The sequence below is a fragment of the Vanessa atalanta genome, chromosome 8, assembly GCF_905147765.1.
Source record: "Vanessa atalanta chromosome 8, ilVanAtal1.2, whole genome shotgun sequence".
Classification (NCBI taxonomy): Eukaryota; Metazoa; Arthropoda; class Insecta; order Lepidoptera; family Nymphalidae; genus Vanessa; species Vanessa atalanta.
In genome coordinates this window covers 2,446,373-2,474,113 of record NC_061878.1, presented here as the reverse complement: position 1 = coordinate 2,474,113, position 27,741 = coordinate 2,446,373, and the positions used below count along the sequence as shown (strand labels likewise).

Here is a 27,741-nt window from a genome sequence, read left to right as displayed (position 1 = left end):
TATTATATTGTTATACTTATTGGGAATTAATTCTATGAACGTACTGTATGAACAGAAATGGATTTTGTGTAATAAGCAGCAGAATGTTTTTTTTTTTTTATTAATTTAACCTTATTTCGTTTTAAGTTACAACTTTATTGTAATCGTTTAAGGTTGTTAAAATAACGGTATAAAAGAAATAAACTAAGAATTTTAAAAATATAGTTATAAATAAAAACCTGTCACTTATGATGTTAATAATAAAGTCCTGAGAAGTTATTAAGGCTTTAAAAAATATATGTATAACCTTTTCGGTACCGATATACGACTAGCAGTACTATTTCTGAGTGGTAATTATTTCATGAGAATTTTATTTGTATATTTTTAATAACGAAAAACATTATAGTTTTAATTTATGTTTTTTATTATTTATTATAACTGTAATATGTATGAAATAGTGACATGATTTTTTTTTGTTTTATGAATACGAAATACATGGAATCGGGTTACCAATTTTGTTAAAAACGAAAACTTGTAGTAAAATAAACTTCAAATAAAATACAATTCAAGATAGTGACGTATACGGCTCATATTATACATTCAGATTAAGATATCATAATAAAAGATCAGTGTGGTATGTTTTAGTAGAATTACGAACCACCACTTGCGTAACACAAACCCACGATGCTTTTGCTGGTGGGGTAGCTTGAATATTAAAGTAATTACATGACTATTTTTAGTTATAGCAATAATAAACTTAAAATCTACTACGATATGAGGTTGCTGAGGCGTTGATGAATGTATTTATAACCGCGTGATACATGCGGTGAAGACAAAGAAGACAAAAAATCCATAAGTAGGCAGTTGCGACAACCACTGTTTCAGAGGGAGCTGCCCTGCTCTGTACTACAAACCCTTTGTTTTGAATTCACTGCATTCACATGCATATAAGTATTAATATATAAACGTAAATATAACTGTATGTATGTATCTACATATTACATAAAAATATTCAATCATATGTAATTAAAGTATAATTTTGAAAATAGTTTTGGTCGAATTTTTCCTATTAAATCAGGTGTTGTAAATTTATATGATTATAATACCAACATATAAATTTACGAACTACTACATCAACTTTAAGTAACCTTAGGATTATATTTCTTTTATATTTTAGTTAAGATTTGTTATATATGTGTATGAGTAAGCAAGCTTTCTTATATACGTCCAAATACTACATCTATTAGGCACAAAGAACCACCATAGCTAATAAAAACGTTTTTGTTTTTTCTATAACAACGTAACTACCAACCAACCCTTACCTAAAGTTCGCAAGAAACAATTTGATTTCTATGTCTAGTGTAATGTCTGCTGGGCTGCCCTATGAGCTTATATCACACCATATTACACTGCTAGTGGATCATCACACATGTGACGGAATTTCATCAAATACATGCAGACCTCGCGAAATTCCAATCACCGTCGAGAACGAAATTAATTATAAACACAATTAGTGGTGCTCGCCAAATTGGTATCTTCGCTTAAGATATAACAATTCGTTGGTGCTTACTCGAGTTTAAATCCGCAATATATGGTTGAGATTTTGTTTTTTTTTTTGACGTAGATAGACGAGCTAATGACTTGGACACTGGGCCACTTGGACTTGATAATATGTGGTCATCATCGCCCATAGACAATGGCGCTGTAAGAAATATTAACCACTCCTTACATCGCCAATGTGCTACCAACTTTGGAAACTAAGATATGTCCCTTGTGTTAGTAGTGACACTGGCTTGCTCATCCTTCAAACCGGAAAACAACAAAACTGTTTGATGGTAGAATATCTGAAGAGTGGGTGGTACCTACCCAGCACAAAGCAATACCACCAAGTAAATAGTGTAGTGTAGTAGTAGCATATTACAAATAAACTGGTATTGAATGTATTGGCAATGAATAAATTCGCTGAAATTATAAAAGTGACAGTTCTGACAGTAAGATACTTTTCCAAGATCTATCTGGATTCGGAACATGACTCAGCGTGTCACTTTCTTCACGAGAATTAAATGTTATTGGGATATGTCATCTGCATATAATAAATACGAAAAAAATCGGATCATTTTACACCTACGCGTTTTAGAAAATGCGTAGTGATCCCAAAAGCACTAGTCATTGAAATTCTTGGAAGAACGCGACTTTTTTGAAGTTCCTATTTCCTCTTTAAGAATGTCTGATAAGTGACGTTAAGTGGCCTCTACTAAGCCTGTCAGTGATAGATAGAGTAGCACCCACCTGTGTATATATATATAATTATGTTTATCCTTCGTAATGTGTAGTTTTCGTTGAGAGTGTTGAGACCGTTTGGAAACCACCAGAAAGACATTATAGGAATCGAACCATTTGTATAGGGCCGGACCGTAAGTTTAGGGGGTCCTGGACTAACACTTCTTAGGGGCCCAACTAAGACATATGTGAACGTAGACTTGAATTAAATTAATTGAATGGGTTTGATTAATTGCAGGACTCGTAAGGTTGCAAACCATCTGCTTAATTTATTAATGTTTTCTTAAAAAAAAATTCTCATTATTGTCTATTTTTTACTTTAACTTGACTTATCTGGGTCCCCCTTAAATCCACGGGGCCCTGGGCTGAAGCCCAAAAACCCATATGGTAGATCCGGCCCTGCATTTGTAGATCGAATAATCAGAATGGGAAAATAAAAGAAGAGAACACGTGAATCTAAACCAATGATCAATTCATCTCGTGTTTGACATTATGAAGTTTAGTTAGTTTATGAGGAAGTTTCCTCACAATATTTTCCTACCGCGTCACAATATTGTCACATGTGTATCCGCCAACCCATATTCGACCAGGATGGTGGTAATTAATATAAATATAAGTGAAAAAAGAAAAACACCAGATATATAATAAAGTTTAATGTAAATTCACTTCATAGTACAAAATCTCGTCAGATTAGATCGAATTCGATTATAATATAATGTAATAACATTTCACTTGCCTGAGATGAAGATTCACCCCTTACATATACTTTCCCGTTATTTTCGTCGAAAACCTCCGAAAACGACGAACCTTATTCTTCGTATGACCAATAAACGTACGCGTATCGGGTTAAATATACTTTAAAATGTATACATAACTGTCTACCCGTCCCAGCATCCCGCGGGTAGAGTAAGGGAAGACATAAACGTTGATATAGAAGGGTAAACATATATAGACAAATTTCATTACAATCGGATGAATGGCTTAGGAACGCATAGAAAAGAAATATATAGAAAAGGAACAAACACAACTACACATATTTATTTATTTAAGAAGGAGAAGTTTAGGTTAAGAGCTAAGTTCATTTAGACAAACCACTGTGTATTAATATTTGTATTCCTTTGTTTCTTACTTAACTATACCAATATTTAAAACTTCCAGTGTGACAAATGTGGTAAAGGATTTGATCTAAGATTCAAGAAGTATATATAATAAATGCAACATACATTCCACATCTCCTAGCGACCTCTTCCCCCCTCCCCTCTTCCTTCCAACCACCCTTACTTTCTATGTCATTTTTAATATGTGATAATTTAGTACACCTGGATAGTACCAGGTCTCAATTATAGGTCAGTCATGAAGTTGCAGGGCAGTGAACAGTGCACTGAGCGGGTGTTTACGGGCGGCGCACGCATACTAACCTGTTGGGCTGTGGTGGGGGGAAGGGGGGAGGGTATCGACCGGGGCGAGGCAGTGTCAGTCCCGGCCGCGACCAGCCAGCGATTGCCCGTGTTCGCAAGTGACCGCCAGTGTACGCAAGTGATCGCAATTGACCGCAAGAGACCGCACGTGCTCGCAAGTGTTCCGACGTACCGAAATGCAGCCGGCAGCACGCTGGCCGCATTGAACACTCGTTACCAGGTGAATATATAAGATAATTATAGAATGTTTGTGTTTTTTAAATGTTTAGGTTTAGTTTATCGACGTGTTTTAGTAATAGCGTTGTTCTTTTACGAAACGTTTAGGTACGTATAATGTTTAGAGCTGAAAAGTATTTTGGATCTACATTTTTCTTTGCGTAAATTGTTTAACTATAAAACAAAGAACATAAGCGTTCGGTCATAAGCTCGCTGCGTACGGTATAAACTAAATACTCCTTCCTAAGGCTCACAAGATTTCCTAATTAACATTGTTATTATAATAACCCTGTTTATATTTTTATTTATTTCGTTCCAACAATAGTCACAACTTATATATCATTCTTAACTAAATCAAAAGATATATAAAAAAAATCAATTATCTAACAATTATTTTGTGTGCATAAAGTGTCGTGGTAACTATTTACGATTTAATTATTGTATGATGTTTTAATAAGATCATGTATGTGTAATATTTATAAACAAACAACAAAATTAAATGCAATCATTGTTTTGTGGCGCAAACAAAAGAATGAATACGCTTTTGATTAGTGTTGCTCAAACATTAAACGTTCATGTTTATTCAAATGTGTCATTGCGCTTATCGTAATATTAGTCGTAAATCGATAAATCCAGAGAAACGAAAATTACAATAATAACTCCTCTATAATACGTTTAATCATTTAAAGTTCACAAACAATTCTCAATTTGAATGTCGACAAATGTCACATACGTTTATTATAAAACTGAAAGTTCGACGACGGGTGACGGCTAAGGCGGTTACCATATATTTACCTAATTGCGGCCCAAAAGACAATGACGAGCATCGTTTAAATAATCTTTATATTTTAAGAAGCTATTATTTATAGTTGTTGTTTCGATTTTGTCAATACGCTGTCCTTTGTTTACGGTTTCGTTTGTGTATCCAGCATCAATCAAGCAAGGGAAATAAATCGTAGTTATTTTTTATTTATATATTTATGAAATCGTTTATTCAGACTGATAATCAAATAACGCGCGGATAAAATAATTTGAGCCTAGAAAGCTACAATGTGGAACATAGGCTTATTTTTTAAGGTAACTTTAGGAGAACTTTGTAACGATAGTTTGTATGAAGTTAGGACTAGTTTCTTGTCATGTAAATTATAAGGCATTTTTATTACGCATTGACGTATATTACTCGTATATAAATAAAATTTATAATAGCTTTATTCAATTTCAATTAGTCCGTATATTTAATTTCAGTAGGAATGTAGATTTTATCTACATTCCTACTGAAATTAATACGATGCCAAAGATTTAAGTTCATCATAATATTATTAAAATATAAATCCATACACGCTGTTAGTCGTATCTACAATTACGTGGTAATAACACTCTGACAGCTAATTACTGATGATGTCCGCCGACCACGGCGGTTGCTGGCGGAAACTATGTATGAGTTGAAAAAGCCGCCGTGACTGACATCGGTCAGGATATCAGAATTACAGTTTAAAATAAGGGAAGATTACTTGATTGGACTTTCCAATTTACACTATCGCAAATCAGTCAAAAAAGAAAATAATTAAATAGTACAGGTCGCAAATTTATAAAGAGCATTCATCGAATATTAGATATGAACAACATTCAATAATTATTACCAAATTTTAATTTTATAAGAAAAATAATGTATACATATAGACACGCCTCTGTTGGAATTTGTTTTATATGTTTCGAAGATTATACAGCGGCTATACGTAATGAAGGGATGACACACCAGTTTCCTTCAGAACGTCCATTTATCATTGATAACAGTTTCGTTTCAGGGAACGGAACGAAACGTTCGCATTAATAACCGACGATAACCGATAGGCATAAAACGTTATATAAAAAGTAGGACTATATAATATCTAATGGTTAGTAACGTTATAAATATCATATACTGGTTAGGCATGTACATTATCAACCAGTAAATTTCCCACTGCTGGGCTAAGGCCTCTCCGCTCCAATGCGGGTTGGTGGAATACACATGTGGCAGAATTTCGTTGAAATTAGACACATGCAGGTTCCCTCGCGATGTTTTCCTTTACCGCCGAGCACGAGATAAATTATAAACACAAATTAAGCACATGAAAATTCAGTGGTTTGAGCCCGAAATCATCTCGTTAGGCATATAATTGACGGTAACTCCCTAATAGTAAACGATCGCTTCTGCATAAACATTTCCAGTTATCTCCATTGGCTATATAGAGGGAGTCTTTGTGCGGACACATTGAAATGAACAATTGCTTTTATGAGACAAAAATCTTTCAATATGATAGTCTATTTGTTGTATGTTTTAAATTATCAATCCTTGTCGAGATTTTAATATGTAGAAACAGTTAAGACCTATTGGGATCGATAGATACTGACTTATGATGATAGGGCTTTGTCTGGGTAGGTCACACTCATCAAATATTCTACCGCCATACAGTAATACTTTGTATTGTTGTGTTTGTAATAAAAAACCAATGTAAATATATATGTTAAACTTTTTTCGAATTGTAAGTGCGTAAAGATAAATCTGTTCGACGACGAGATGGCACCAAAAATATAATTGTCCGAAAACATAGATTATATAGACGTTGTTAGATTCGAATCCACCACCGTTAACATTATCAATTAAGTAAAGAGTCGCAGTTAATCTAGTAGGTACTCTGTTGTAAAGAAAATACTATTCGTGTCAAGAAATTGTGATCACGAAAGAGTAAAACCGCCAATCCGCTTTATATTCGTGTAGTTTTATACCCGGTTTTTTTTTCGAAACAGTAAGCCTTTTAGCTATGAGACATTTAAGAAGTAATAATTTCTTACTTTTATCAACGGTTATTGTTATATATATTTAGTTTATTTATAAAAGAAAATATTAGAAATCAAAGTCCTGAAAATTTAGTATGGAAAAAAGAAGTAATAGGTAAAACAGTCTGCAACAAAGACATTTTTCCATTATTCTCGTATCAACAGCTAAAACAGCTTTCACAAAAGAATTGTCATTTATTTTTCTTTGACAATAAAAAAAAAATACATACAAGAAATGTATGGTCTAAGAAGTTGTTGGCAACGTTCTAAGCATAACTTTAAGTTATCGGCCATTTCGGATTGGTCAATTTGGATTTGAACCAAGTAATAATGGACAGAAAATTGAATTTTGTTAAGAAAATACGTAGCAGGATTTACAAGCTACGTCGTAACCATCTGCAGCTACGGCGTAGACGGGAGTGCCTACATAAGTTGTAGCAAGATCAGACGAATGTTCATAACTGATTTAGAAGTTAAGAATTAATTTCAAAAATGTTAGATGATAAGTGAATGATATTTTTGATACATACTTTATTATTTATATAATAATATACAATACTTCTAATATATTCATTGGTAGACTACCCACTACTACTATTGGTGGCTACCCTATAAAGTTACAGATTCTGAAGCACCGGGGCTTAATCTCGATTCGGTCAATTGAAAAGTTCTGGCAGTAAACAACTCGAAAATCACAATCCATAAAATCGATGTTAAGTAATCAAATATCTGTTGCATTGTTACTTACCTATCTGTCTCGATGGTCTATTGGCAAGCTTGTAAGAATTCTAGGAATTCTTAGAAGTACTCCAGAATCAGGAAACTGGCGTTGTTCGTTAATCTGAGCCTAATCAGTAATATGCACATACATTACTCTGATCCCAATGTAAGTAGCTAAAGCACTTGTGTTATGGAAAATCAGAGGTAACGACGGTACCACAAACACCCAGACCCAAGACAACGTAGAAAACTAATGAACTTTTTCTACATCGACTCGGCCGGGAATCGAACCCAGGACCTCGGAGTGGCGTACCCATGAAAACCGATGTACACACTACTCGACCATGGAGGTCGTCAATACATACTATATTATATTTAGCAATAAACCACAAACTGCATTAGCCAACGCTTCTTTATCAGAAACCAGACCACACTTACATTGTCTCCATTGATAGACACGAGGTCTTCACCTATTCCCGGACGTGACGACCTCAAGCTCGTCATATAATACGCAATTCTGCAATCGCATACAATATCCTAAGCGTGTTCCTCTAAGGACATAAAGACGGTCATCTCACTGAACGCCGGCTTCCCTTATTTTGCCTCTTAAAACCCGGATCCCTTACCTGTGACGATATAAAGGCTAGTAGGATTCAACAACAACCTACACATTGAACTAACAAATAAAAAAATTCCAAATATTCAAATGTTTAAATTCTGAGAAATTATGTTCATGTTTTTTTTTTATTTAAATAAAAAGAACAATTAAATAACACTTTTGGTTTTATGCTCGACGTTTTGCGTCGAAATGGCGGAAATACTTCATTGTAATCTTAAATTTCACATTTTTCTTTGAATGAGTACTTTATTAAATCTGACCTTGGGGTCTATGAAAGGTGACCTTATATTACTTTTATAATTGTATATTTTGTATGGAATGTAATAGTTTACATAAATGTTTTAACATTTTATAAGTATTATCAATGGGATCTAAGAATTATTTATTATTACTACTATTACCTTTTAGGAATTCTTTATTTTAGGAATACTGTTATGAAAAATAACAAGTATATAGTACAGATCTGACGTGAGCATTAAAACAAATGCATATTTTACACAGGCGAGAAAAAGATTATTTGCTAGCTAACTTTGGGTTGTGAGAGAGGAGAAATTATTAGTCAGACTACTTGACAAGTTATATTGAAATATTAGAAATTTAAGAGAAATGGTGCAGTTTTTTTTATACACAATTTAATTTGACAAAATAATTTCTACCCTTTTGATTTCCTTACATGAAAAACTAAAATTGAAGAATAGAAAACGATCGGCACACATTCATACATATATATCACACTTACAATACTGAAATCACGGTATGCAATGTTGTTTGTGTTTCTTCAAGATTTTATTATTTGTTCAATCTTAAAACGATCTGGACATTTTCAAGTTTCGCGAACAGATAGGTCTGACAAAACTGGAGCATTTCAGCCGAAAAATTAAATGTTTACTTTTACTTAAAGTAAAAAGATCTTTGGTAGTGACTCATATCCAAGACTCAAGGATGATGATCCTGTAAAGAATCTTCGGTACATCGTAAATTTTAATCAGAGCGGTAATTTGAAATAATATTTGCAAGCGTAAATCTTTTTTTGATCGCTTCATTTATTTGGTTTATAAACAGGAAACGAAAGAAAGGCAATTAGTTTTTTTGGCTTACTTATTTATGTCCTCTGATTTAAGCCGAAACATTATGTTTCCGTTTCGTACTCCCCAATTTTCGCAATCAGTATTTTGTTCCCGGAATATTTTGGAAGTAATTATTTAAGTTCACAAATCCACTAACTCGCATCAGAGCATCCTGTTGGAATCCAAGCGCTCTGCTCAAAGAGGCCTTAGCCCAACAGCCAACGAACTGTTACTGCCATTTATGTTACTTTGTCGGTTTTTCTCTTATTTGAGATATTTCTTTATCCGATGAGCAATTGTAATCTTCTAAATTGCTTAGAGATATTGAGTTTGTTCTGTAAAATGATGACTATTCATTAGCTTACTGTTTTCAAATTGGTGATATTTTCGCATTCGTTCGTTGCACAATTACTCTTAGTATTTTCAGGTTATACCACCACGCCACTCAGGGGTTGAGCTGAATCTTAAGTCGTAACAGACCTTCTCTTTTTATTAGGTACTCAAGTATGATACCTAGATATCTTATTTATTTTCATCATGTCCTGTCGCCTGCATTAAGTTTAATGAGACGAAATTAATAGTCAACAATCGTCTGTTGTTGAGTCATATTGTTAGAATCACCTCATAAATGCGCCATTTTACATTTTTATACAACACTGGATTTACACAACCTTCTGATACTCGGTAGTGACTGAGATACTCGGTTATTTGGTTAAGATATTTTGTAAAATATCCTATCAACGCTGTCACTAATTCAACAGATATGGTGACATATTGTTAAAATAATATTATGCACGAATACACTTAATTTGAACAATTCTAAATTTTAATTATTTTTAAGAGTAGATATATATTACAATCGACACAATGACGTACTGTGTTAATTGTAATTTACCTTGACATAGTGACGGTATAGCTTTGTCGAAATATATCTAACAAACCATCTTATATTTATTTAAAAATGTATGCTTTTATAGTATAGGTAGGCGGGCAATTGGACTACCTGATGGTAAGTGGTCACCACTGCCCATAGACATGTGGTATGTATGAAATTATAAACATTTCTTACATAACTAACTAAATCAATCACGAGGTTGGCCACCAAAATGATATGTCCCTTGTGCCTTACCCTGGTTAACTCACCCTTTAAATCGAAATACAAAAATACTAAGAATTGTTACTTGGTGGCAGACTATATGATTAGTGGGTGGTACCCACCCAGACCGCCTGCACAAATCTCTACCACCAAGTAAGTATTTAAACAATAAATCTTTTATCCGCTAGGTCGAAATTTTAATATAGAAACAATTTTACGTTATAAAAAATACAAATCACAACATTTCATTGGAATCAAGTTAATTAGAGCGTGTCTGAATAAAAATATATTTGAATACAAATTTTCTCTTTTATATTATCTCTAAGATAAATTGCAATATAAAGCAAAATACACTGTGAAGCCCTGCAAATTATTTCAAGAGCCCGATCGATATTCAATGAAACGATACAGGCTGGCTTTGAAAACACGATGTAAAGAACAGACAGTTTCAAGTGGCGGATACCAATTAACTCGAATGATTGATACAGGCCGTATCGTGGTTCTGAAGTGCTTAATGTATTTAATACTCATTTATGTTCCCGATTCTAGAGAATTATGTAACTTATGTAAAGGTTTATGAGAACACAGCTTGGACTATATATTATTTAATATATAGATAAACACTGACCTATATTATAAAGGAACAAATAAAATTAAGCCGATTACATACATATTTTAAATACCGTTACGTAAATATTACAAAATAGATAGATAGATGTTTAGAGTTAAAAAAATGTCGTCAAACGTTTTCGTAAAAGAAATGTCTATCTATATTATAAATGTGAGAGTAGCTGTCTGTTACCTCTTCACGCTTAAACCGCTGAATCGATACACGTGACATTTGAATGGGATATAGTTTCGATTCCAGGGGAAGTACAAATTTTTTTCGACCCACGAGTTGTTCAATTTGAGATGACGCTTTGTGTACTGTATTTGAAGTTTTATAAATTTCGCACGGGTAAGGCCAAAGGTTCAGCTAGTATATATACGTCATTAATCATTATTACATATGTAACGTCTGTTTATATAATAACGCGATACATTCTATTTTATTCGTTTCAACGGTATAGTATGTTGAAGTCAATTTACTAATCTCAAATAGATAAACCACCTTCTATTATAATATATTATAAGATACTCTTTATTAATAATAGCTTATATACTAACACAGTAAACAACATTAAAAATATCATACTATGTAACTGCTAACTATAGACGAGTACTGAACGTAGCTTAGTTCATACTCAAAGCATAAACGCTTAAAGCGATATCCAGCGGTCTCCGAGAGGATTTTTAGATCTCGCAATGCTAAACCAGTGAAGTGTATTACCGAGTTTTTTGTTCTTATACATTTTTACCAAAATTTATCCAAAGTAACTCTTGACGTTTTTTTTTTGTGTAATAATTCGTACTTGTTTCTTTCGGTCGACATCTTCACTGGAGTTTGTGACCGCGTTGTTCCGACCATTGCGAGTGTTGGGTATTCCTTTTTTCGTTTCGCTCGCTCCATTAATAATACGTTTCTAATACATTACATTCGAATACATACGTAATATAAATATTACAAACGTCTACATTTTATATAATTAATCCCTTAAATTATTACTTGTTACTAATATCCATTTCTATCCATAAAAATTCCATTATTCCATAATAATAAATGTATTTTTTTAGAAATACTAGGAATTACTAACATGACTATTTTTCCCTAATAATACCGTACAGCTATTGGTTTACAGCTAATTATGAGCTCAACACTATACCAAGGGGTCAAACTTGCGCCTTTCACGAAATGCGGACAATAAATTTATTGAACTGAAGGCGTCATCGTTTTATTTCAATAATTCGATCAATCTTTAGAACTCAAACAAACAGAATGACACGCTGCGTTCATTGATTTACCGATTCCATTTACAATGACTCATGTTTCGATAAAATTAATTCAGTATTCTAACAGCTAACAGCTTTGATAACAAAGAAAACGATTATGGAATATTATTCAGGAAATTTTAATGTTGTTATATGAAAATATTTCTATGTAATATCAATACATTATTTAATGAATAACTAAGCAATCTATTAATATTTCTTCGTAGTATGCACTTTGATAGTTATACGGTAGAATGAAGTAACCTGGATACGTGTCATAAATCAAGCGATTTTTTTGTACTAAGCTCATCTATCAATTTTGTCAGCGCTTAACGGCTCAACAGCCTACGTGGTGGTAACGAACTCACAGAACATACCAGGCAGTTAGATGATAGGTATACTGCCGACAGTTTATCAAAACGTTTTTTCTCGCAGTGTTATAAAATAAGTCGCTGAATGTAATTATGTGGAAACATAATTTGATAATTTAACATTGCACGTCTCGCATTGCCTTATAAGATCTACAGACAAAATCGAACTACTTTTTTACCTTTAAAGTAATTACTTTTATACAATCACTATTAGGGATTAAGAAATGACAAATAAATCTGTTAAGAAAATTTAGGAATAACAAAACGCTTATTTACCTTTTGATGGTAATTGAAGTGAACGCTTGCTGTTGAGTCACCGGAAGGCAATTCGTTATGAGGAACAGCTGTAAGAATTTAATTACTAGGTTTTCTAATTGGGCGGTTGAGATCGGTGTTCCTCGTCGCCAAATTTAATTGCCAAACTCATTTTGATTGCGATACCGAAACGGTTAACTGTCTCACTGAATATTAACATACTGAATAAGTGACCGTGTAAGTATATTTATAGCTTTAAAATAAATTAATTCTTGAAATTCCCCACACCGATCGGGCTGTTGGAAATATCGCAATACAACAGATGTCAGATCCATTTGAACTGAGTAAGACTTTACGTAAAATTATGTTTTCAAATATAAACAATTGAATTTAATATTAAGTCGTTATAGCCTAGATGATTGAGTTCTAACCCACGGCAAGCACCACTGAATTCATGTGCTTAATTAGTATTTATAATACATCTCGTGTTCGGCGGTGAAGGAAAACGTCTGGAGGAATCCTGCACGTGGTGAATGCGAATCTGCCATATGTATCCACCAAACCATATTGGAGCAGCGTGATGGAGTAAGCTCAAAACCTTCTCTTCAAAAAAACACAGAAGAGACTTTTGCCCAGCGATGGGATGTAAGCAGGCTGTAATAATAACAGTAAAATAATTATAATATGATTACTAAAATGTATTAGAAATTTTTTTTATACACATCATTTGTAAAGGTTTTGGAGGTGTTTTATTCGTCTTATTTATTTTTATTCGTTTCACACGATGTCGACGAATTGATTTCACGCTCATAATATTATCTCAGTCGGTTCGTAATCGTATTCGTAATTAAAATGATATTTGTACCCATGATATGAATAATTTCATATTAATAGTGTATATATCTTTATTTAAAGGTTAACACGTTGTCTTATTGCCTCCTTTGGTTGACTGGAGTCGGATTCATTACTTGCTCAGAGAAACGCTAGTAACGATTTATATTTTTTATTTATTTTATTATTTTCCATTATAATTTTATTAAGGCCTTAATGTATACAATTATCAAATATAATAAAAAACGTACTGTACAAATATATTTAAATTTCGAATAATTTAAAGCACTGTGATTTGATAAGGGATTCTAATATTTAGTTCAACTAAATATGAAGTTTGTTGTGGTGGTACGCCAATAATCAAAATACCTAGGCAGTCAGGCTACACGTCTGAGATTGATAACAGTTTATTGTTGCATAAGGTTCCGTACCTCGCAGTAAACATGAGACACAGATAGATTTATTAAGCTCAGAGACACTTTAAGAAATATTAACCACATCAACATTGGGTACTAAAATGTTATGTTCCTTGAGCCTATAGTTACACTGGCTTACATAACCTTAAAACCGGACCACGACTATAACTACTGCTTGGCGGCAGAATCTTTGTTTTTATCTAATTAGCTGTAACTGTCTTCATTTAAGACGTGAGCTAAGAAGATAATTTATATGACAGATGAAACTCTCGTTGGAGATCCCTGAACCTTTATTCTTATAAATATATGAAATATAAAATAACTATAAAAAATATACTGAACCCTCCGCACGACTCATATTCGCCTTCGAACGTTTTTATAATATGTCATAAACATCCGTTGTGTTTTATGTGTTTCCAAATAACGATACGCAGTCATGGGAGTTTTGTCGTGTTCATTGATCAAACTTCATTTCGTCATTGTCAACATCGCCCCATATCCGAACCGCTGAAACAAATGAATTTTAAATGTATTGTTTCCGCAACATTGTTATTAATATTATGAATGATTTATTGTGATCTTCAAGTAACGTATCTATTTGCATAGTATTTTTACTGGTCTGCGGATTGAATAATGCTCATACACGCAGACGTTAAATTTCGTTGAGTAATACATGCAATGTATATTATTTTTATTTTAAGTATATTTTTTTGTTATTATTTTTGATTATCTTATAAGTTAAATATAAGGTGCTTTCTAAGTTACACTTTTTTCCTTTTTTTCAATTCATGTGTTTTAACCAGTAATACATTACAAGTAATTAACCTTACTTGAATATATTGTGTCATTATGAAATTTCGCAAGTTGTTTAAACTCGAAATGAAATTTGTAAGTACCGTATTATTTAATATTGGTGATCGATTTAATTTAATTTTAATTATTTGTATAATAACTTGACCTATAAAAGTTGAAACGAAACGTTAAAACGTATATCAAATCAATGACTGTAACGTCAATAATTTGACCGAGTAAGTATATATTATTAAGTATTTAAAAATACAAAAATACCGCAAGGACATGGGAAAAAAAGAATGTCACACACAATTCACAAAAATACTATACAAATGTTAATAAAAAAAAAAAAAACAGTTTTAAATCCTAAAATATATATTCATTATAGTGTTTCTGTGGGTTAGAACATTTTAGCACACGCGGTCCAATTAAGACCGTAAGATAATAATATCACGACTCTTAGTATTAATAAATCTTATTAGTTCAACCGATGCGATCACAGGTGACATTAATAGACATAATATTTTATATATTATTTTAACCCGTGTATCAATTATAATATCTCAACACGAACGTTGTGCTTAATATATTTCTATTAGAACATTAAAGAAAATTCAAAGGCACATTATAGAACTCAAGGTATTTAATATTATAAATATTAAAATACCTTGAGTTGCTCCTACTCCTTTGATTTTTGAATCAGGTGATTTTTTATTGTATTTTAAATATGAATACGAATACGAACGCTTGTCACGTTTAAATTCAAAGCGAGTGAAACTGCGAAACGCAGCTCGAAAGACCGAAACGTGCTGAGACTTCTCGTATAAATTTTTCATATACGTATTACATAAATATCACCTTATTTACTCGTATAGACTTTAAATTATTTATATACCTATATAGACTCTCAAAGCTGAGAACGCGTGGAAAAATGGCCAATCATTAGTCCACACACACACAAGCATAACTTTCACGCACACTTAGATAATATAGTTGGTTCGTTTGTTTTAGTTCTCATGTATTGCGACGTTCTACCGAGGCATATAAATAATAATCTAACGTATAAATATTGTTCATATTTTAAGTCGTAAGAAATGTACCAATAGAGTCGTAAATAAAATACGAAGGTTTATAGCAACGTTAAATATGCTTGTAACGATATAATAACAGTCAGGCGATACCTCGAGAAAGGGCATAAATGTTTGTCAAGCCATTTACTCGGGATCTCTTCCTTCCCTTATTTTTTACCTTATTGAGATATTTCGAATAACTGTTACATGTCGGTTGTTTTTACGAAAAACTACGTAAACTGTTAAAATCAAAGATTAGTTTAATACAATTTGTTAACGTAAAGTATGTTTTGTGTTAAGTGGAGTTTTCATTATAAGAAAACTTCTCGTTTTGAGGACAAGATTTGGAACTTATCGCGCCGCGCTGTTCTAATGCAAGTTGGTTGATAAAAATGTGGCAGATTTTCATCTAAAACAAGTATATTTGTTTACGATATCAATCGAACATGAAATGAATTGTAAACAAAAATTAAGCTTATGAAGATTAAATGGTGCTTGGCTCGATTTTGAGCCCGAAACTTTGATCCCGTGTTCTAAGCACTGGATCACCAAGGTGCTCGGTTTAATTATATTTTTTTATTTAAGTGGGTTATAAAAACAGAATAGGATAGAAAATTCTAAAGCTTTGCGTGAGCCCTAGTTATGGCTCAGTCTGTGTATGGTTATTGTACCACGAAACGGTAATGAAAAGAAACGGTATGTGTTGCAGTCTGTATAGCGCGACGTAGAATAGCTAGTGTAATTACAGGCACAAGAGTCATCTACGAATACACCCGTTGCTATACATACATGTATAGCAAAGCAAAGTATTGAAGAATTTTGTGTTTACTAAGTATGGCTTCAGCCAGGGGTTCAACCGTAAGCGGAATAAGCGTCCGTGTGGGGTGACCCAGGATAAAGGGCGATTACACAATATTCAATGTTTTCAAGGGCAAAAGGAAGATTATTTACAACGATATTCAGACTGCCGACGGAAATTTATGAAGAAATACTAAGACTTGTATTAAAACCTTTTACTTGATATTTCTTTTCCAACTCTGGAAACGATCAAATATTACTCCCCGCGCTGCTACTTCAGAAATATCCATATGTATGAGTTTTAGTCTTTTCGGTTCGATAAAAAGTATCATACTGTGAAGAGCTTCACGGTCCCTGAATGAAACACTTAAGCCGTTTCCATTTGTGTTCTGTGACGTAACATGCAAACAAGAGGCAATAGCATCTCTAATAACACAATACTAGGTCGGTACATAGATTTCGATTCTCATCTGCGTAAGACAAACAACGCAACTGAACTCCATTCTCTTACTTTTATAGTCCGGCATGACCGGGAAGAGTTTAGACGCAAAATTTACGTGCTTTCCGAAACACGAGGAAATCAAAGGATGTTGACAACTTTATGGGCCACTACAAAGATTTTCTTGACAGAAAAACTTCGGCTAGCTAGTAATTACGTCAAAATATTTATATATAGATATTTACAAATGAACAAAGGTCAAGCTAAACTACTTATCTATACTAATGTTACATATAAATGCGAAGGTAACTCTTCGCGATTAAACCGCTGAGCCGATTTAGATTAAATTTGGTGTAGAAATAGTTTGAGTAACTCAAACTATTACCACACCAAAGTTTTATGAACTTCGCGCGGGTAAAGCCAAAGGTTCAGCTAGTATACAAATAATATAAAATAGTTTTAGGTATAATAGTGTAAGGTCACCGCGGTGGCAGCATGATTATTGAGCGTCAGCCCTCATATTTGGAGCCCTCTCAAAGTTTCGGACTTTAAGTACGTCCTAAGGGTGTCTCTCGTTAATTTTTGCAATGGTCAGCGACGTCCTAGTTAGAATATATGTATAAAATTTTCCCTTACCTTAGGTATTACACGTCTATTGTATTCCCTTGACTTCTGGAAGTTTCTGAAATAATTATACATACGCTTCAATTCCATATTTGAGTGCATTGGTATCCGTAAGATTTATTTTTACGTTACTCCAATGCAAGTCAGACATAGGTACATATACATGTGGCAGACTTTTTCAAGTAACCTTACGTTTAATAGCATTAAATTGAATATATAAGGTTCTTTTGACTTATTCAAAACATTTATATTATTATATTTACGCGACTTCGTGCGCGTTTGAATTTAACAAAAAAGTTATTATTGTAGCCTAAGTTACTCCTTATTACATCATCTGCCAGTGAAAGTCCCGTCAAAATCGGTACAGCCATTCCAGAGATTAGCCGTGACAAACAGACAGACAGACAAAAATTGTAAAAAAAATTATATTGGTTGGTATATGTACCGTGTATACATACACATACATAAATATGCATTACGTAAAAAGCGGTGAATTTAATATTACAAACAGACACTCCAATTTTATTATATGTATAGATACCAACCTGTAGAACAAATTTTGTAAAAGAATATACCATTATGTTAATTTTGCGTGCACTCCCATGGGCATTAGGATCGAAGATATACTGACTCACTCGACCTCGCCGGTACTCGTAATCAATTAAATTTACACAGGGTAATATAAAAAGGCTATATATACAGTTGCTAGCTGACAGGACTTGTCTAATTCTTAAATAATTACTATCGGCTGTAATGTCATTATTATGTAGGTTGTCCTACTCATTCCTAAGATATGATCAATATAAAAGAAAGAGCTAAGCATATTTTATATGTGTAGGCTACAGTCGTCGCGATAATATCGTGCGAGAAATTACATTGTCCTGTACTTTATCAATAAGGTCCCAAATGTTGTCACCCTATATTAAGGTTACACATACGAGGTGTCCGATAGATCCGAAAAATGTGGCCGCGAAGCTCACCGAGATACCCTTTGATGAGCGAGAGTTCACGGACAGCGGATTGAAGTGTTATCGGCGTCGACTGAAATACCGAAGTCCTCGCTAAGGCTTGGATCAATAAATCGCATTATTATATTACCCGCGTTATTGCTATATGTGGGAAGCAAACAATAGAAGACATAAATAATAAATAGGATAAGCATAAAATAATACGCAGATTATATAAGAAAAGGTTGCGTTTAACTGAACACGTGCCGTGTTATCGACAGCTCATTAGTTAAGTAGGCCGCGGAGTTCAAATCATGTCATGTCGTTTTCATTTATAAAACGTAATTAATACCTACTGAACAACATTACTTGTATCTTAATAAGTGGAAAGTTGGTCGCGATGGAGAGAAGACGAAGGATAAAATTCTAATCGTATATTGCGGGTTCAAATCGGCTCTGTTATAAAACACCGTCGCAAGGAGTTGCATACATAAGTTAGAGAAATTCATTAAAGTAGCTTAAGTAGAATAAGTTCCCCAATTCTCTCCTTAATCCCCGCTTAAGAGTGGAGGGGGGGGGGGGGGCATTTGCTCATTCATATATACAAGCTGCTACTTTAGTATAATTTTAAGTTCATTTTATAAATACATTTATTATTTCATTTCCTTTAATTCATAAAATCATTATTTTTTTACATTACTAAATTATTATATAATTTTTAAATTACAGACAGATTTTTGTAAAAACATATATTATTTTTTTGGAACATATTCGCATATAATATTGTATTCCTTTTTAAAAATGACCACGGTACGTTACAGTACAACTCTTGGCTTTGCCTCAATCTACAACAAACGCAACCACAGCGTGAGTGACGGTGCACCGCGCACTTGAATTCGCAGCCATAATGAAAATGATCGTTTACGTGGCCGCTCGCAGACCTGACAGGTTCAAATATTTCAAGTTTTTGTTACGTGCGCGTTAGATTTTTTTATCAATTATTAATTACAATAAAACCAATTACTTTAATCAAGTAGGCTTTTACAAGCAATTTTGAATCGTCATTTAACAAACTATTTAAAGTAAAGCTACCACCGGTTCGGAATGTAGATTCTACCGAGAACCGGCAAGAAACTCAATAGTTAATATTTTTCAATATCCAAAAATACAATCATGTTAGTTAAATACAATTATACTAACTTTGTATATTGATAATTGCAAAAAGACACTTTATATATTCATCAATAATTTAACAAGCAATAACAATTATACTATATCACAAAATTATATCGTACCTTAAATATTAGCACCTCGCTAGTCCAGGATCAAAGTGAATAGTAAAAAGTCGTAGTCCCAACCGAAGTGTTCTGAACCGAGCTTCCATCACTTAGATAAACCTCACTACGAATCACGTGACTCACAATATTGAACAGAAAAGTCAAAGTACCCTCTTATTTAATATCAATGTTATCAATACAATTAAAAAATAACTTAAATCAAAATATTATTATTACAGAATTGATTAAAACATATAATACATAGTGTAAGCCTTGTTTGTAATTCTCTAATTATTTATTTCTTAATCCAAAATGCGCGTTCTCGGGACGAACACTCATTCCATTCTATACGCAAACTGGTATATATATAATAGATACTTTTAAAAAATACAATGATTGGCACATAAAATAGTGCCAATCATTGTATAAACACTGAAGTAAGGTTGTAACTTAAGTGCCTGCTTCGCGAGGTCAATACTTCATCCGATATGTATGTAATATAAAAGGATATTCGTTTCTATAATAAATTCCTGCAGACTATTTCGCTTTTGTCGAATAATCAAATTAACGGCAAAAAATATTCATTAAAAGTTTATAAATATATTCTTTAAAATAGCATGGATGTGATATTTGTTGATTTTCATAAAGTATATATAAATTTATAATATTTTAGTTCGTGAAAGTAACTACGGAGCTTATTTCTGATTCTTATAAGTAGAATCTACATACGAAACCAGTTTTAACTTTTAATTGAGTTTGTTAAGGTTTTGATTCAGAAGTGCTTATAAGCCTGTAATGGATTGAAGTATATTTAGATTGGACCAAATTATCGGCCCAATGGCCAGCCCATTGGGCCAATAAATTATTCCAATATTATTAGGAAATAAAGTAACATTGCGGCATAAATATAAATTAACAATACGTATTCTATAATGTTCCATATGTACGGAAAACTATTATTGATTATGTGAGAAAATGTGATACACGTAGCATTTGTATAAGGATCAAAAACAAATTATTTAATCTCATTACTTGATTGCATAGAGTTATTAACACTTATGGGGTAATGTATAGGGTATATACAACATTTCAAGAATCCTAGAAAGCGAGCAAATTGCATCTGTTGCCATATTAAAAAAGGGTAAAGGAACGCTTGTATGCAAAGGGCTATTAGACAATATGTGATTATTAGGCAATTGTTCACGGATTATAACACACCTTGGGACTATAACGATGTCCTCCTGCCTATCTTAGTTATATTGTATATTTTTAAAGTGCTAACTCTCTTACATCGGTTCTCGGGTAGTTTTGTTAAATTTAACAATCTCTAAGCAACTGTATAGCTTTAATATTGAATAAGGATTTTGATTTATAAAATTATTTAAGGCTCACATGTTATAAATTCAGTACTTGCAAGTTTGCCAAGAACTGCGACTGCAGCTATGTGTTCATTACGTGTATAAATTAATGGCATATATTATTACTGTAAGTATGCCAAAGCAGAGTGAAAATTGCCATGCTGTAAAGTTTATAGTGAATTCTGGCAGCACATAGTTTAATTAAAACTACTTACTCGTCCCAACTTCCCACGTGGAATAAGGATATAACTATATTTATTTAAGCGTCGCACATCAATGAAGCTCCCTGATCTTTTTAATAATAACTGTCACTTGCGTGAAAAACCGTTCAGTACGGCATACAGACAGATGCATCGACTTTGTTTTATAAAATTTAGTGATATAACAAACACTAAAATACGAAGAGTAATATAAAAAATATGTAACGTTTATATAGTAATAAATCTTCATCCGATCCGAGTATCTTTTGTCACGTAGCTTAATCCCCGCGAAGCGGAGTACTGGAACATGAGTGGAGCTTAGATGAACACAAAGGGAATCGACCGACTCACATTAAGGTATAATCTCCGAATTGGTACATTTAATCCACTGTAGCTTTGAGAGCATCGAATTATCAAATTTTTTGATATTTTTTTAATTTCTTCAATAAGTAAGAAAGGTATTTATTGTATTGACTTATAAGCTTGCAACAAATTTAATTTTCTCAGTTAATTTGTGATTTGTGTTCACATTTAGACAACAATCAAAGTTGCAGGTAGCAATTCTCGCATACGTAGCTCCCTGAGCTAAGTAGAAAGCATTTTGTTTTGGGATGTAAACTATAAAACTTATACCTTAAAAAAATACAACAGATTATAAAGTACATAGTACTTACAAGTAAGTGTTTAACACAACTTGTAATTATGAGCAAGTGTAATTACTTCTCATCGTTAACAATAAGAAATACGTCTCGTTTAAAAAGGTATTAAAAACTATCCGTTCTTTTATTTCAAAGGCTATTCTTGTAACGTATCGATTGTCCACACATCAACATTGTAGCTTTGTCGCGACCTTCACCCGTTTAAGTTCGACCATTCAGACTGAAATAAAATGAATCAACGGCACGGACGACGTCGTATTCATCTTGGCTTCAAAGTATTTTCACGACCTTTGTTGTCCAGTGGTTAGCGTATGCTAGTTTCGTAAGGTCAGTGTGTTTTAACAAGTCTGCTTGTACAAAGTCCTTATTACTACTTCTAGCGCGAAATAGCTGAGAATTATAAGCATGTCGTTCGCAAACAGGCCGCTGAAAGCGTTAAGGCTGATCGATGTTTTGGGTTCAAATCCCACTTGAGGTCACTGAAATTTGCCACCACTTGTTTTTACTTTCAATAAAGTATGCGTGGAAGGCAATTTAATTATATCTATGGAATATATGGAGGCGTCCAGATAATAAATTTAAATGTCATATTAAAAAAAAAAACAAATGCTTCGGCTTACACAGGCTTAGTAGCGTTCGTAAGTTTTCATGCATAATGCATAATAATTTAATTTAGTTAATGTATTTTCGATTGTAATCGGTGCAAAAGAGGAACTACTAAGCTTCTTACAGCTTCTAGTTAAATAAATAAAATTTTTATTGTACCTCACTCATTCTGCGTATTCAAAGTGAACAATGTTTAATTTTAGGATATACGTAGTTTAATGAAAAATATTTTTACTGAAATGAGTTTTAAAAACAAAGAAATAACTGTTTTTTTTTCTTTGTTCATACACATTCCGAACTTGTGCTAGCCTTAAGTAAATCTGAGCTGATATAAAATGAGCTAGAAGCTCACTAGACGTAAGTTGAGACAATAAAGCTTGTTTCGCTTGAAAATATTATGTTCAATAAACGACTACTTACCGAGTCATACCTGCTTATATCAGACCAACAATAGTAATATATAGTTATGTAGATTAAAACAACCTGTTATACGATCAACAGATATACTGTATATCAATATAGGGATGATATAGATGAGTATTTTTTTTTTCGTCATTTTTTTCAGCAGATAGCGTAAGGCTTTCATTATTGTTAGGAATATTTAATTCCTTAGAAATTGACCATTTTTGCTGCATGTAATGGATACACACGAATATACATTTTTTACTACTTTATTAAACATATCAAAAACATAAATTTCATTTTGTATAAAAGGCGAACTTTGTGCTAAAATATAAAAGCATTATCTATACCAACCTTAGGACGTACAAGAAGGAACGTTGTTGCATACTATCCATTTTATACATTTCACGGAAGATTCAGATGCATTGAATAAAGGAAACGTAGAAGTCTAGTAAATGCATGTAAGCAGGGCTAATGCAAGCTCTCCGTTCCTTTAATGTGATTGGATGAGGATAAACTCGTACATGTGATTACAGGTTTTCATCTGAAACATACTTTCCTTCACCACCGGCTACACGTATTATAAACACGGAGAGTATTATAGCATACAAATTAAGTAGTGCCGCCTCGATTCAATTTATAAGAATCACGAGTTATAAGAACTGGTCCATATGAGAAATGGTTTATCACATTCATGTAACAATATCTAGAGCTGAGAACCAGAGGTTAAAACGTGTACAATTGTACATCATAAGCGCTTATTGCGGGTTCAAACCCAGGTAAGCACCACTGAATTTTCATGTGCTTAATTTGTGTTTATAATTCATCTCGTGCTCGGCGGTGAAGGAAAACATCGTGAGTAAACATGCATGTGTCTAATTTCAACGATATTCTGCCACATGTGAAACCACCAATCCGCATTGACGCAGCGTGGTAGAATATGCTCCTAACCCTCTCCTCAAATGACAAGGAGGCCTTAGCCCAGCAGTGGGAAATTTACAGGTTACTACATGTTGCATTTTGTATGTAACAATAACAAAAAAAAACTGAGTTTGAGTTATGTTCTGAGAAAAGAGATTATTAATTAAATTCGAGTCTATAGAAATTTAATTCCGTATCGTTTACTCACTTATCGGTTTCTTTTTTTGTTATTATTAAACGTAGTCACATTTAATAAAAACTATAGATTTGTTAGAAACTTCACAAAAACAAAAAATATAACATGAACCGTATCGAGTACCTCTTCTTTGAAGTCGCTTTGAAAGTGCGATTCGTCTATTCATCTGTAATAAAGTTCCGAAGTGCGAGTTATTTTGATGGCGCGTGTGATTGTACTAGTAATTATTGTTTACTAATTCCGTACTGAAAGATAAATCTATTTAACGGACGTCGTTTCCGATCGCAGTATTACGTTGAATAGTGTACTACAAAAGAGTTTCGTATTGACTGGCGGGAGATTTCGTGGGTGTTAGTGGTTTGGTTTCTATCAAATGAATTACATTTTAATTTTTTTATCTCGCTTTGCAGAAGTTTGGTAATATTTAAAGACACATTATTTTGTTTGATATTATAAATATTGGCACCGATTGAAACGGAACCGGTTGTTTTAATCTTAAATGAGTTATTTACTCGTAACTTTTTATATTCACTAATAAATGTATTTTATGTTATATAAATAATTTATGTAATCACGAATGATTATTTTTAGAAAATAATATACACAACTGTGACTTCGACTGGAATCGAAGGCACTTGTCTGAGTCTCTTTGAGTTCTGAGGTTTGTCGATAATCATTCTATTTTTCTATTATGTTAGTCGAGTAGATGCATTTGTTTCCGTATTTTAAACGGAATCTATTTTAAGCAATATTCTCGTAATATTACGAAGTATATTTTTAAAATTTTAAATTTATGATATATTCTGATCGATCAAACAATCGCCGTTGACAGATCGAAGCGGATACAACGAACGCCTACGTTGGCGTGTCGAACGTTATTTTTGCGCGCGCGCAGCACGCCAGTCAATTGTTTGTTGACTCACCGCTTCGTCGATTTAATGCGCGCGCCGATCATACGCGATGCCAAAATCGATGTTTGTTCTAACTTTATTGGCGGAATCCGTGCCCAAAACGCTAAAATCACAATAAACATCGAGACAAATACGAGATTCAATAAAATCGATCATGTAAATAAATCTCGATTAAATTAATCGTTTTTTATTATCTGTTTTGGGATTTATCGTTTTGATTTAAAATATTACATAAACACATCGAAGTTAAATAATTTCTTTTTAAAAATATTGGGAATTTGTTTATATTCCTAGAACGTTGCAGAACTCGCTCGTTTGAGCGTCAATAAACAATATCGCTGGAGTCGAAGTGGTTGGGAAATAGCTGCTAAATATTATTATTCAAGAATAACTACAATGTAACTAGTGCTGTTAATGTTGTAATATACTTTTATTACAGTAATTTACGATACTGAGTCATGTACATGATATTGAAACACCCGACTTCGTTTCTATTCGATAATATTATCGACATCGATTTAATTATGTTTCTGATGTATTCAGATTAACCTATTTCGTTTATCTTTCGTGACGGTCGCACCACCAGTATCGGAAAATTAACGAATATCATAATAAAAATCTATATTTAAACTTATGGAATGTCAAAAATGAACCAATAGTTAAGAACGAAGTTGCCTAAGAAGGACCGGTGAAAAAACTCATTCGGAATTTATGATGTACAATGGGGTTTATATCATTATATTTTTAATTGTTTTGGTCTGGTTTCTGGTAAGCGATGGTTTCATTCAAAATTTTGATTAATATACATTCAAAATCGTATTATAGTATAATCTCGTAATATACTATATATTTGTTTTTTATTACACTTGTAATAAAATAATTATCATTATCAAATATTAAAAACCAATCCGATTAATAAACACGCGACGATGTGAATTGATGATTTAAGTATTAATCAATTTTAATCCAGATTAAATCGCTATTAACTTAAATAAGCTTCTAAGTGAATTTAACGTCCGCAGTCGGGCTCGGAATCCATATAAATTATATATTGATAATTCAAATTTTCGGTCGTCTGTCTTACCATCCTAGTACTTCCACAATTTAGTTAATCTCTTTGATATTTAATTATAACGATGACAACGACCATTTATATCAAAAATCAACGGCGGCTCTATATTTGTACTCAAACTGATATTGATAGATAATGTTGTCTTAGATTTTCGCGATTATTACACATTGAAATAAAACTAGTTTTTAACGGATTTAATCGCGTATATTAATTATTTTAACATCCCGACGTTTCAAGCACTTTGCAGTGTTCGTGGTAACGCTAACACTGCAAAGTCGCGATTAAATCCGTTAAAAACTAGTTTTATTTCAATGATATTGATAGAGTTAAGTATTACCAATAAAAATCACTGTAATTGACTATCAGAAACAAATTAATGGGGAAACCCATTGAGATAACTTGAGTCTAAGCTATGATTTATGATAAAAGATTGCTTATTACTGTTGCTAGGATTCGATACAGTGCAGTTGCTTTCAGTTTTCAGTTTTTACTTTTAGTAGATGATCGCATTCACTTATTTAAAAACATTTATTTATTATATTTTAGGGAAATATACAATATAAACACTTATAGCATAATAATACATGCATCTCACCTTGTTTCTAATAAAAACAGATAATTATTTTATTCCATTTTTATTTGTAGTTACTATTATGTTATTTTACTTTTATGCATTAAACTTATTGTTTATTTTAAAACTGTAACCATTTTCGCGTAATACTGTTATATATGCTAATTATGAATGTATATATTTAATCTCGATGAACACACTCGTTTTGGTGAGCGTATACATTTATAATAATATAACTTATTTGTTTTTTTTTTTTATATTTACAGTGTTGTTGAACCGTTGAGCTATCAGAGCTTCAAATCAAGGTGACCTGTTTTATAGATGATAAAAAAGTATGGAGTTAGTATTTGTATATTTTCGAGCAGGATAGTTAAAGTTCGATTATATTTAATGAACATTGTTATGTAAATTGCCAATTCTATTTTTCAGGATGTTTGTTTTGTTACGTGTTTCAAAACGTAAACTGTATTTTTCTATAGAAATATTCAGTCTTATGTCATAGAATTGAGGACGGAGGTAACTTCAGTTTATATTTACAGTTATGACGTTTTTGATGAAAAACGTGTGTTACAACATGAATACTTTTTTTACATATTGCATTTCGATACACGGACCCATTATATCGGTTACGGTAAGCTTAAAGCCAAATTCCTTGTTTTACGAGCGAATACGTTCCGTTACACGATGTGACGTATGTATATACATTCTTCGTCATGTAAGTTTGTTTTAGTTAAACTTAATTAGACTATATTACAAGAGAATACATTTCAATTATTTGAACATCAATAGAAGCTAACACTTGCGTTGGGTTCTAGTTCTTCCAAATTAATACTGAGAATTATTTGACAGCAAAACTTCTTAGCTTTTTATTGGTCCAGCCGGGATTTGTACCCGGGTCTCAGAAACCTCCTTCCAAACTTAGCCATAAGGCCAAACAGTCATAA

The 27,741-nt window shown here is 32.7% G+C and overlaps 1 protein-coding gene across 5 annotated transcripts in view; it reads left to right on the top strand.

The window, feature by feature from the left end:
• The first annotated feature begins 3,736 nt into the window (after positions 1-3,736).
• The window catches only part of LOC125065617, a 73,978-nt gene continuing 49,973 nt past the window's right edge, over positions 3,737-27,741 (top strand). For all 5 annotated transcript variants that reach the window (XM_047673340.1, XM_047673339.1, XM_047673338.1 and 2 more), the window contains exon 1: positions 3,737-3,897. The gene's annotated coding sequence lies outside the window, so the exon portion shown is untranslated. The remainder of the gene's footprint in view (positions 3,898-27,741) is intronic.